Source organism: Erpetoichthys calabaricus, chromosome 17 (genome assembly GCF_900747795.2).
Source record: "Erpetoichthys calabaricus chromosome 17, fErpCal1.3, whole genome shotgun sequence".
In the NCBI taxonomy this organism is placed as follows: domain Eukaryota; kingdom Metazoa; phylum Chordata; class Cladistia; order Polypteriformes; family Polypteridae; genus Erpetoichthys; species Erpetoichthys calabaricus.
This window is the reverse complement of record NC_041410.2, coordinates 8,475,509-8,488,669: the sequence shown is the minus strand read 5'-3', so window position 1 is coordinate 8,488,669 and position 13,161 is coordinate 8,475,509. Positions and strand designations below refer to the sequence as shown.

General features: G+C 42.0%; 1 protein-coding gene across 1 annotated transcript in view; it reads right to left on the bottom strand.

The window, feature by feature from the left end:
• The window catches only part of c17h19orf67 (chromosome 17 C19orf67 homolog), a 51,855-nt gene extending 45,904 nt beyond the window's left edge, over positions 1-5,951 (bottom strand). Inside the window, exon 1 of the mRNA XM_051920723.1 lies at positions 5,889-5,951. The gene's annotated coding sequence lies outside the window, so the exon portion shown is untranslated. The remainder of the gene's footprint in view (positions 1-5,888) is intronic.
• Between the last annotated feature and the right edge of the window lie 7,210 nt (positions 5,952-13,161).

Below are 13,161 nucleotides of genomic sequence, written 5' to 3'. Positions count from 1 at the left end.
CACAGCTCTGTTGCTTTTAAAAGGATGAACCAATGTTTTAAAAGGCATATATTGATTTTTGCCATTAAACCTGATCAATAATTCAAAAGTAAAAAATTCCCCATTTTGAGCGCAATGTTTTTGTTCCACCCAATGCCGGTGCAAACTTGGCAGACTCCCACATTCGAAGCACGGCATCGGACAATGTTTAACTGGCATGTAAGCGGGTTAAATGGTGTTCTCATGCAGGAGGCACAGTGAAGCAGTGTTAGCGCTGCTGCCTCAGAATAACGATACTGGGATTTTGAGTCCTGGGTGTCCCCTGCATGGCGTTTCCTTGTTTTCCCAGTGACTACATGGGTGGTCTAGTTTGCACCCACAGTCATGCAGGATAAGTGGTTCGGCGACGCCAGAATGGTCCTGATGTGCCTGTGTTTTCACCCTGTAGTACACTGGCTCCTTGTCCAGGAACTGTTCCGGTCTTGTGTTCAATGATTGCTGGGAGTGACTCCAGCTGTCCCACAAACCCTGCCTCGGCCATGGACCGAACAGACGTTTATTTTTTTTCTAACAATGCTACTGACTGGGCTTGTACGTTTAATTTTGAATGGATAAATTTGCCATTTTTCCTCATCAATCTACACTCAATAACCCAAGACAACATGAAAGCTTGTTTTTTAGAAAGCTTGCAAATTTCTTAAAACTGAAATATCTAATCATGTACGTATTCAAACCCCTTTGCTGTGGCAACCCAAACTGTGGTCAGGGGCATCTTGTGGGCTTCAATTGTCCTTGAGATGGGTCTAAAATTGAACGGAGTCCACCTGTGGCAAACTGAATTGAATGGACATTATATAAAAAGGTAAACACCTGTGTATAGAAGGTCCCATAATTCACACTGCATGTCAGGACGAAAAACCAAGCCATGAAGTCCAAAGAACTCTCTGTAGACCTCCATGATCAAACTGTGGTGAGGCATAGTCAGGGCAAGGGGACAAAACCATTTCAACAGCTTTGAAGCACAATGGCCTCAGGAATTGTGAAACAGAAAATGTGTGGAGCCACTAAGGCTCTTCCTAGAGTTGGTTGCCTGACCAAATTGAGTAACCGGGCAAGAAGGGCCTTGGTCAGGGAAGGTGACCAAGAACCTAATGGTCACCCTAAAAGTGCATTAGAAGTCCTCTGTTGTGATGGCAGAACCTGTTAGAATGACAACGCAGCACTCCATCAATTGGGTGTTCACGGCAGAGTGGCCAGACAGAAAACACTCTTGAGGAAAAGGCATATGACAGCATTTAAAAGTCTCTGAGATCACAAGGGAGAAGATTACCTGGTCTTGTAAGACAAAAGTTGACCTCTTTGGGCAAATCTCCAAGCACTAGGCCTGATGAATGCCAGGCAATGCTCATCACCTGACTAACACCATCCCTGAACTGGCAGCATCATGCTATGGGGGTGCAAAGACTGGGAGACTGACTAGAATTGAGGGACAGTTAAATGCAGCCAAATTCAGGAAGGTCCTTAAAGAAAACCTGCTCCAGGGTGCATGTGACCTCTGACTGCGGCGATGGGTTCACCTTTCCGAGTGACAATGACCTGAAGCATACAGCCAAGACAACACTGGAGTAGCTTTGGGACAAGTCCATAACTGCTCTTGAGTGGCCCAGATTTAAACCCCATAGAACAAGCATGGGGAGACCTGACAGTGGCACTTAACAGATGGTTCTTATCCAATCTAACAGAGCTTGAGGGGATCTGCCAAGTAAAATGGAATACTTGTGCCTAAATCCAGGAGTGCAAAGCTTATAGAGCAATATCCATGTAGAATATAAGCTGGTGTTGCTGCCAAAGACCTTTCTGAAAAGTTCTAAATACTTAAAGAAATGAGAGAGTCCCATTTTTATCTTTTAATCAATGGGCAAACCTTTCCAAAATATTATTTCACTTTGTCAGTATTGGTTATTGTGAGTAGACTCATTCGCCAAAATGCAAATTTACTGATTTAAAATTAAATCTGCAACACAATAAAGTGTGCAAAAAGTTAAGGGAATATCTGGATCCACTGTATGTCAAAAGTACGATACAATAAATTAAAAATTTTAAAAATCAGGAGTGGTCTCCCCTAGACTTTTTCATATACAGTAATCCCTCGCTATATCGCGCTTCGACTTTCGCGGCTTCACTCTATCGCGGATTTTATATGTAAGCATATCTAAATATATAATGTGGATTTTTATGCTGCTTCGCGGATTTCTGCGGACAATGGGTCTTTTTACTTCTGGTACTTGCTTCCTCAGTTGGTTTGCCCTGTTGATTTCATACAAGAGATGCTATTGGCGGATGGCTGAGAAGCTACCCAATCAGAGCATGCAGTTAAGTTCCTGTGTGCTGCTGATTGGCTCAGCGACGGAGTGCTGCATTAACCAGGAAGTCTCATCTCACTCATTCAGCATTAACGTGCTCCTGCTACTGCTTCAGGGGCCGTGTCCAAGCGCCAACAGAAGATGCAAATGATTGCAGAAAAGGTAAAAGTTTTGGATATGTTGAAGGAAGGGAACAGCTACACCGCTGCAGGACACCATTACAGCATCAATGAGTCCACGATTCTTTTTATTTAAAAAGGAGGAAAAGCATATAAGATCTACGACTGCAGTGTCCTTTAACCAGGGCGCAAAACGAGTTGCAAGTGGACGTGATAAGGCAGTAGTCTGGATGGAATCTGCTTTAGGGATTTGGATTGAAGAGTGATGGAAGAAGAACAACGGCGGTGCTACACAGTCGCCTGAAGAGGCTCCTTTAGAAGAGCTGTAACGCTCTCCTTTGTTGTGCAGTAAAATTAAACTCATCGTTATCGGACAAGTCGTCGTGTCATTGTTGGTGAGTAACCATAATTAATTATCTACGTACAGTACTTATTACAGGTACATAGTTTAGTGTCACTGTACACACATTTTACTGTATACAATTTTTCTTGCATTGTACGTATTTATTGCTGGTGGCCTGTCTGTCGTAATGGCTGTAACGTGATATTGGAGACGCTTGATATCTTTAAAATAATATTTAGGTTTTACTGTATATAAACTGTGTTTACATACATAATTTCAACAAATCTTACCTAATACTTAAGAGAATACAAAGGGTTTATGCTGTATAATTGTGCGTGAAATGTTTATAATAGTGTGGGAGAGTTTATAAGGGCTTAAAATACAGTAATCCCTCGCTATATCGCGCTTCGCCTTTCGCGGCTTCACTCCATCGCGGATTTTATATGTAAGCATATTTAAATATATATCGCGGATTTTTCGCTGCTTCGCGGGTTTCTGAGGACAATGGGTCTTTTAATTTCTGGTACATGCTTCCTCAGTTGGTTTGCCCAGTTGATTTCATACAAGGGACGCTATTGGCAGATGGCTGAAAAGCTACCCAACTTACTTTTCTTTCTCTCTCTCTTGCGCTGACTATCTGTGATCCTGACGTAGGGGGTGTGAGCAGGGGGGCTGTTCGCACACCTAGACGATACGGACGCTCGTCTAAAAATGCTGAAAGATTATCTTCACATTGCTACCTTCTGTGTGCAGCTTTTAAGTATGCTGCACGGTGCTTCGCATACTTAAAAGCTCAAAGGGCACGTATTGATTTTTTTATCTGTCTCTCTCTATCTCTCTCTCTCTCTCTCTGCTCCTGACGGAGGGGGTGTGAGCTGCCGCCTTCAACAGCTTTGTGCCGCGGTGCTTCGCATACTTACAAGTGCTCCTTTGAAGAGGAAGATATGTTTGCATTCTTTTAATTGTGAGACTGAACTGTCATCTCTGTCTTGTCATGGAGCACAGTTTAAACTTTTGAAAAAGAGACAAATGTTTGTTTGCAGTGTTTGAATAACGTTCCTGTCTCTCTACAACCTCCTGTGTTTCTGCGCAAATCTGTGACCCAAGCATGACAATATAAAAATAACCACATAAACATATGGTTTCTACTTCGCGGATTTTCTTATTTCGCGGGTGGCTCTGGAACGCAACCCCCGCGATGGAGGAGGGATTACTGTATATAAAAATAACCATATGAACATATGGTTTCTACTTCGCGGATTATCACCTTTTGCGGGGGGTTCTGGAACGCAACCCCCGCGATGGAGGAGGGATTACTGTACTCAGATATAGGGATGGATATTTGAGGAGTAAACCGCAAGACAAGGATTATATTGAGGAGTAAACCGCAAGACAAGGATTATATTTGTATATTATGTACATTACTGAGCAGGCTCCTGTCAATAATGGAGAATCCACTGCATCCACTGAACAGGATCATCTCCAGACAGAGGAGCAGCTTCAGCGACAGAAGTCACCGTCCTGCTCCACTGACAGACTGAGGAGATCGTTCCTCCCTCACACTATGCGACTCTTCAATTCCACTGGGGGGGGGGGGGTAAACATTAACATTATACAAGGTTATCGACTGTCTGTATACCTGCATTGTTATCACTCTTTAATATTTTCTTTATCAGTATGCTGCTGCTGCAGTATGTGAATTTCCCCTTGGGATTAATAAAGTATCTATCTATATATTAAAGAACAACAAATCAAACTAATAATATATTGAACGATTATTATAAAAGTAAAGTTGAATAAATCAGTCTGCAGCTGCATGCATAAAAAGTAAAGTACCGAAAATAGCCCAAAAGTTGATAGAAATCTGCGTTTTGTATCGAGTACTTGTATGCAAAATCTGGTTGACCTAAATGAAAGCATACTCAAGTTTCTGTGATTACATACACACACAGACATAATTACAAAAATGGTATTTTCGGACTCGGGGAGGTCTAAAATCTCGAAACAGAATTTTTGGCCGATTCCAATACTTTTCCCATACTTCGTATACAAGAAAGAAAAACGTGAAAACATAAAATTGAAAAATAAAAATTTTATCGTTGATGTTATGTGGTCTAGTTGGGGGACCGGGGGTGGGGTGGAGCTTGTCCTGATGCAACTCCCCCAGCCGGACTTTTAGTGTACGGGTGTTGAACTACGATACCGTATATAAATGGCAGGCTAACCGCTTAAAGCGCGCTGGGCACTTATATTTTTACACGTTTACAAGACGCGCGCTGAATTAATGGCAAGGTTTTCCAAAGCGAGATGAGTCCGTTAAAAGGTGTAAGAATTTCGCTGTAATGTCAACACGTGACAATGCTACGACCGGAGTGAAAGTCGTATACAGTATTACTTACTGGGTCGGTGTCAAGGTGGTTACCCGACTTTTGTAACACTTACAATTCCCAAATCTGGCAGTCGTCGTCTATAACGCGTTTAAAAGTGCCAAACCCGGTTACGAGGAGATGAAATCCTGCAACGGCAATTCGTCGTCACGTGTGCTGGTTTCATCCTTGTACTGAACGGCCTGAAGTCCGCCCTCAACGTACGCGAAACAAAAATCTCCCGCTTCTTCCAGCGACATATAAACTTGATGAGGTTTTACAAAAACTTTGAATTTCAACATACTGTAGTTTCTAAAATAAACATTGCCAAAGCACATTTAATTGGCATCTAATTCGTTTGGCACAAACGCCTTCTATTTGACTTGAAATGGCTCGAATGTCCGCGCGTTTCATACAATTGTGCACCTTTGCTTTAATTTTATCTAATTGCTAAAAGGGCAAATTTCTTTCTAATTTTAAAAACGTATCCAATGTTATCGTGATGGACTGCAACCTCCTACGCCCCTAAACTGGACTACACGGTTTTGAAAATATTAATTTCGGCGTTGAGAACCTCGACGCCGGACCATTTTTTTGTATTTTTTTTAAAGCTTGCCCCTCCAAGTAAATATTAATAATTCATTCAAAATCTTAATAAATAAAAACGCATTATGCAAGAATGTAATATTTAGTGGTGCGTTAAATTTTACTTACAAACCTTTCTAGTCAAAAATCCGTTCACTTTTTGACATCGCTGTTGGTTTGCCCGCCTCGCCTCAAACCAATCTGTGCAGCGTGAGGGGGGCGGGGCCTCGTGTCAGACTCCTCCCGTATTCTGTAACCCTTCGCAAGCTACAGGACATGCGATTGGGCAAGAAGTCATGTGGGTGTGGTGGAATTCCAGACTCCTTCCATACTCCCATATTCGAGAAGCGTCTGATTCTATTGTCACATTGAATGAGTCACGTTGAGTAGTCTCGGTAATTGTTCTGTTGCTGCAGGATAAGAGATTGTTAGCATATAACGAAGGTACGACATGAGATGTGCATTTTTAAAATAAATTCGCTAGTATTGATATTCCTAGCTTATTTAAAACCGCAGTAATTATTCAATTTATTTATTCATTACTGTACAAGGTAAATGCCGTCCTCTAATACAACGGTGTCGATGTTTGCAGAGCCGCAGCGCCATTAAATCATTTCAGTTTTAGGAGTCAAATTAATTCTGAACGGTAAAGGTTAGGAGTAAGAGTACTAAGGGTTTGGAATAAGGGTATATCTTACCCTGCCACATCCCGCGTCCAGCATCGACGACCCTCACCGCGCGTACCCTCCTTGCGGACTTCAAACTTCTCGAGTGCCGTCCTTCAATCATTCAGGTGTACTTCGCAAATCACTTTACTTACATCTTTTGAATGAAATGGGTGAATGTTTGGTTGCTGATTTTCTTGTCCAATCCTGCCAGGTACGACACTACGAAGACTTCTTAAAAACAAACGATTTTCATTTTGAATTATGTGAATTAAATAAAGTAGTGCGACCACCGTTACATCAAATTGAATTGAATTGAACTCCTTCATTGTTACTGTACACAATGAAATGCAATGTACAACTCCTCCATAAAATAAACTTCCTATAAAATGATACAAATAATAACGATAAAACAAAAAATATCCAATATGAAAACATAAGTACAATATACATATGCATTTACTGAAAATGGTTCATAATGAAGTGCCATTATGCAGTTCTTTTCAGTAAGGGAGAGTTGATTCACTATTATAAATCAATTGGTTTTAACATCCATAGCTATAAATGTACTAAAAATGTATTAGTTTTTTTTTTTTTTGCATATTAAAAAGAAAGTCTTTTTAATTGGAAAATATTTTTGGCAGCCTGAAATTTCAGATATTCTTTGGCATAAGGCTTGGATATTGCCCTTTAATTTTGTATTTCAAATAAAAATCGAGAAGTGCACCAAAGAATTTTGTACAACATTTGTCCTTGTAAATATAATTTAGCTAAAATGCCTAAATACGAATGTTCCTTTTGTAGTAGCAACTCAGAAAACTGAATACGTTTATTGTACTCGTAAGAATTACCTCTGAATGGGTTCCAATCACTTCAGCATATTTTTGTCTTGTGCCACCCGACTCCCATTATGAGAAAACTCCCATATCTGATATACAGTTCGACACGTCTTGATGTCAAGTTATGTAGGTAGCTGAGCTTTTTGGGGTTCCTCTCTATTTTTTGCTCCCCCCTAGACCCCCCCAAAAAAGTTTTTGGACCGTGTTTTTGTGCAGGAAAATACGCCCTTATGGTAAAGCATAAACCAGTAGGGCGATTACAACAGAAATCATCAGAAGGACTTGAAGTTGTGCAGGCCACATCAACTGACCCCGGGGGTTCACCCTGTTATGGGATATGAGGGGTCAAAATTACCCCTTTTCACAGACCTTCACAAAACTGCGGGTGGGTAATACAGGCATGTGGAGTGTCGTTATATGCTATTTTGAGGTTGCTGATCACAAATATTATATTTTTCATATTCGATTCTTTATCAGTGGTCCTAGCCCTCTCAGACAGGGGTCACCAACTCTGGTCCTGGAGGACCATCGTGGCTGCAGGTTTTCATTCCAATCCTTTTCTTAATGAGTGACCTGTTTTTGCTGCTAATTAACTTCTTTTGAATTCATTTTAATTGACTTGCTCTTGAAGACTCAGACCCCTTCATTGTTTCTTTTTCCTTAATTAGCAGCCAAACAATAATGAGATACAAAATGAGCCAAAACAACTGGTGTCCATCATACAATATATAAAAATAAAGAAAGGTGAAGGTCTCAGGAACACTGATCTGCTCACGACCCCCAAAACATTTGAAGGGTACTCTTAGAAAAGAGAAAATCAACAATTTCGGAAATGTCTGCTAATGCACCACGAGAGCAGCAACAAGCCACGGAATTAAAGAACGAGTTTAATTAACAAAAGAATCGGCGCCTCATTAAGCAACTGGTTAGAGTGAAATTGGTTGGAGTTTGAGGCCCTCACTTAGTTGGTCTTCTGTTGGCTCCCTCACTTCATATTTCACTTCTATTTGATAGATAGATAGATAGATAGATAGATAGATAGATAGATAGATAGATAGATAGATAGATAGATAGATAGATACGTTATTAATCCCAAGGGGAAATTCACATACTCCAGCAGCAGCATACTGATAAAAAACTATATTAAATTAAAGAGTGATAAAAATGCAGGTATACAGACAGACAATAACTTTGTATAATGTTAACGTTTACCCCACCCGGGTGGAATTGAAGAGTGACATAGTTTGTGGGAGGAATGATCTCCTCGTCTGTCAGTGGAGCAGGACGGTGACAGCAGTGTGTCGCTGAAGCTGCTCCTCTGTCTGGAGATGATCCTGTTCAGTGGATGCAGTGGATTCTCCATGATTGACAGGAGTCTGCTCAGCGCCCGTCGCTCTGCCACAGATGTCAAACTGTCCAGCTCCATGCCTACAATAGAGCCTGCCTTCCTCACCAGTTTGTCCAGGCGTGAGGCGTCCCTCTTCTTTATGCTGCCTCCCCAGCACACCACCGCGTAAAAGAGGGCACTCGCCACAACCGTCTGATAGAACATCTGCAGCATCTTATTGCAGATGTTGAAGGACGCCAGCCTTCTAAGGAAGTATAGTCGGCTCTGTCCTCTCTTGCACAGATCATCAGTATTGGCAGTCCAGTCTAATTTATCATCCAGCTGCACTCCCAGGTATTTATAGGTCTGCACCATCTGCATACAATCACCTCTGATGATCACGGGGTCCAGGAGGGGCCTGGGTCTCCTACAATCCACCACCAGCTCCTTGGTTTTGCTGGTGTTCAGGTGTAGGTGGTTTGAGTTGCACCATTTAACAAAGTCCTTGATTAGGTCCCTATACTCCTCCTCCTGCCCACTCCTGATGCAGCCCACGATAGCAGTGCCGTCAGCGAACTTTTGCACGTGGCAGGACTCAGAGTTGTATTGTAAGTCCGATGTATGTTGGCTGAACAGGACCATTTGGGTGCCATTTAAGAAAAGAAATGAAGCAATAAAGAGGAACGATGAAGAAATTCAGGGGAACAAATCTTAAAAAAGCAATTGAATTAAAATGAATTTTACAAGAAGTTAATTAGCAACACAAACAGGGCACTCATTTAAAAAAGGGTTAGAATGAAAACCTCCAGCCACGGTGGTCCTCCAGGACCAGACTTGAAGGACACTCCCAGAAGGTTTCAAATGACAAATTTCAAATATAAGCATATGGCAGGGGTGGGCAAAGTCATTCCTGGAGGGCCGCTTTTGTTCAAACCCAGTTGCTTAATTAGAAAACAATCCTTACCAATAATTACATTTCATGGCTTGTTTGTGCTTTAACTCTGCGATGTCAAGTCATTCTCATATCCTAGATTTTTTTTTTCCATTCTAAGAATATCATCCAAATACTTTGAAGTGTAAAACGGAGGGGTAATTCTCAGTCCTTCACTTTTTTCGCTTCTCTTTCCTTCCAAGTATTTAATTAAACCAAATAGTGCATGATAAATACACACAGGTGTAAAGGGTAACAAGCAAAATAGATAACTGCTAGTTTCTTTTGTCATTTGCATCTTATTGCTAATAAGGAGCAATTAAAAACCAAGATTGCAGCTGTTTAAGACTTAAATAAGCAATAAGGGTTCAAAATCTTAATGAGGGAGACAACTAAAATGAAGCAGAAGTGTTTCTAGAGCAATAAGTGCAACTTATTAAACAATTGGGTTGGAACAAAAACCTGCAGCCACTGCGGCCCTCCAGGAATGACTTTGCCCACCCCTGGCATATGGGGTATCGTTTTAGACTATTTCAAGGGCAGTGATTTTGAATATGATGTTATTTTTAATTCTTTACTAAGTGCCTGTAGCTCTCTATGATTAGCAGATTTCTATTGTATTTGTGAATATTTAGACTTTATAAATATTTTAAATTGTTTGTTCACTCACCAGTGTATCCATGGAAATGCTCCACAATATCTTAAAGAACTCCTTATACTACAATCCACTACAAGAAACCTCCGTTTTGCAAATACCCACTCGCCTTTGCCCCCCTGTGACCAAACTTCTTACAATGGGTGACCAAGGCTTTTTGGCCGCTGCTCCACGGCTCTGGAATGGCCTACCAGAGAGCCTAAGAACACAGCAGATTGTGGGCTGATTTTAAAAAACAGCTAAAGACTTTTCTATTTAGGAAAGCTTATTAGCAAGAATGCTATCATTATTGTTGTTTTATCTCTGTTTTTATCTTGCTTTGCCTTTGTTTAAACTTTTTATATTGCACTTTGAGATTTACTGCTAATGTAAAGTGCCCCTATAAATAAAATGCATTATTATTATTATTATTATTATTAGGGCGGCACGGTGGTGCAGTGGTAGCGCCGCTGCCTCGCAGTTAGGAGACCCGGGTTCGCTTCTCGGGTCCACCCTGCGTGGAGTTTGCATGTTCTCCCCGTGTCTGCGTGGGTTTCCTCCCACAGTCCAAAGACATGCAGGTTAGGTGGATTGGTGATTCTAAATTGGCCCTAGTGTGTGCTTGGTGTGTGGGTGTGTTTGTGTGTGTCCTGCGGTGGGTTGGCACCCTGCCCGGGATTGGTTCCCTGCCTTGTGCCCTGTGTTGGCTGGGATTGGCTCCAGCAGACCCCCGTGACCCTGTGTTTGGATTCAGCGGGTTGGAAAATGGATGGATGGATTATTATTATTATTATTATTAAATATTATTATTAAATATTTGACATAACTATTCTTGTTTATTATGTACTTCATGAAGTAAGCCATTTTATTTCTTAGGAGCAGCCTGAATTAGGGCAGCACACACTAAGTCAGTCTTTGTATACATTAGTGATGTTAATATCCTTAACTATAAATGGACTAACACATTTATGATTGTTATTTTATATAGTAAGAAGAAAGCAATTCCACTTGGAAATATTTTTCGAACTCTAAAACATCTGTTCAATACTTGCATGGACTGGGTGTTTGGCAGGGTCGTGGGGTCCAGCGGCTGAGGGGTATCTGTTGGCGAAGAGAGATTCACTGATCTTGACTTTGCTGACGATGCTGTGATCTTCATGGAGTCAATGGAGGCTCTGATGGGGTCTCGAGAGACTGAGTGAGGAGTCTGAGGGTCTGGGCTAGCGAGTGTCCTGATAAAAACCAAGAGCAAGGCCTTTAATGACCTCTTGGGCACGGCCATCAGCAGTGTGTCTGTCTGCAGAGAGAGTGTCGACCTCGTCATTGAGATTTTTACTTACCTCAACGATGACATTCATGTCTCTGGTGACTCTTCCTATGAGGTCAGTTGACGGATTGGGAGAGCATGGGGGGTCATGAGGTCGCTGGAAAGGGGGTGTGTGGCACTCCTGATATCTATGCAAAAGGATGAAGGTCCAAGTCTTTAGAGTCCTGGTGCTCCCTGTTTGCGAGACATGGACGCTATCCAGTGATCTGAGATGAAGACTGGACTCCTTCACTATTGTGTCTTTTTGAAGAATCCTTGTGTACCGCTGGTCTGATTTTGTGTTGCTCACGGAGTCCCAAATGAGGCACATGACCTGCATTGTGAGGAACCATCAGTTATGACACTACGGCCATGTGGCGCGATTCCCAGAGAGTGATCCGGCTCACAGGACCCGAGTGGTAGTACCAGGCCAAGGGGATGCCCACGTAACATCTGGCTGCAGCAGATAGATGGGTGGGACTGGAGCGCGTGTCCTGGTGCTTCCTGTCTTGCTATATGGTTGCGAGACATGGATGCTATCCAGTGACCTGAGATGAAGACTGGACAGGGTGGTCCAGGTCTAATTGGCGGAGTGGTGGCTCTGAGGCTAGGGATCTGCACTGGCAATCGGAAAGTTGTCGGTTCGAATCCCGTAAATGCCAAAAAAGGACTCTGCTCTGTTGGGCCCTTGAGCAAGGCCCTTAACCTGCAATCGCTGAGCGCTTTGAGTAATGAGAAAAGCGCTATATAAATGCAAAGAATTATTATTATTATTAATTATGCAATTATGCAATTTTCATTACGCTATAACTTATTAAGTTTATCACACAGAAAATTCACAAAAAAATCTTTTTGTTGCCGATAGATGGCAGCACCTGCCCTGCATTCGTTTATTACAAGATATTTCAAACAATTCTTTTGTGTTGCATTGTTTTCCTGCATTGCATTAAAAGTTGCATAATTCGATCTGGACTCCTTCAGTACTGTGTCTCTCCTTGGGTTCCGCTGGTTTGACTTTGTGTTGCTCATGGAGTCCTGAATGAGGCACATGACCTGCATTGTGAGGGAACGTCAGTTACAACACTACGGCCATTTGGCGTGATTTCCCGAGGGTGATCCTGCTCACAGGACCCTCATTGTTGAGGACCAGGCCAAGGGGATGCCCACATAATACCTGGCAGATAGATGGGTGGGACAGGACCGCGTGTCTACCTGAAGGGTTGCCAACCAGGATCCTGAGCTGTTTCATCGTGTGGTGGATGTGGCAACGTGCTGTACCAGTGCCTGCTCCCCAACCTAACCTGACCTGTCCTATCCTTTGGCATAAAGCAAAGAGTGATCAACGTCGGCCTTGGAGAGCCCCAGACGCTGCAGGCTTTTGTTCCAACCCGGTTGCTTAATTAGAAACCAATCCTTCCCTGTAACTGATTTTATTTAATGCCATAATTCGTTAATCTTTCAAATCTGCCAGGTCAGGTCAATCTAAAATCATAGAATTTTTTTTCCTTTCTAGTGTTATCGTCCAAATGATTTGAAGCCCAAAATGGTAGTTCTCAGTTGTTCACTTTCTCTTCAGTTTCCTTCAGAGTGTTTTATTAAAATAAATAGCGTGCAGGTGGAAGTGGAAACGAGCGAGATGGAGAACTACTGGCTTATTGCTAATAAAGAACCATTTAAACCAGTCAGTGCAGCCGTTTACGACTA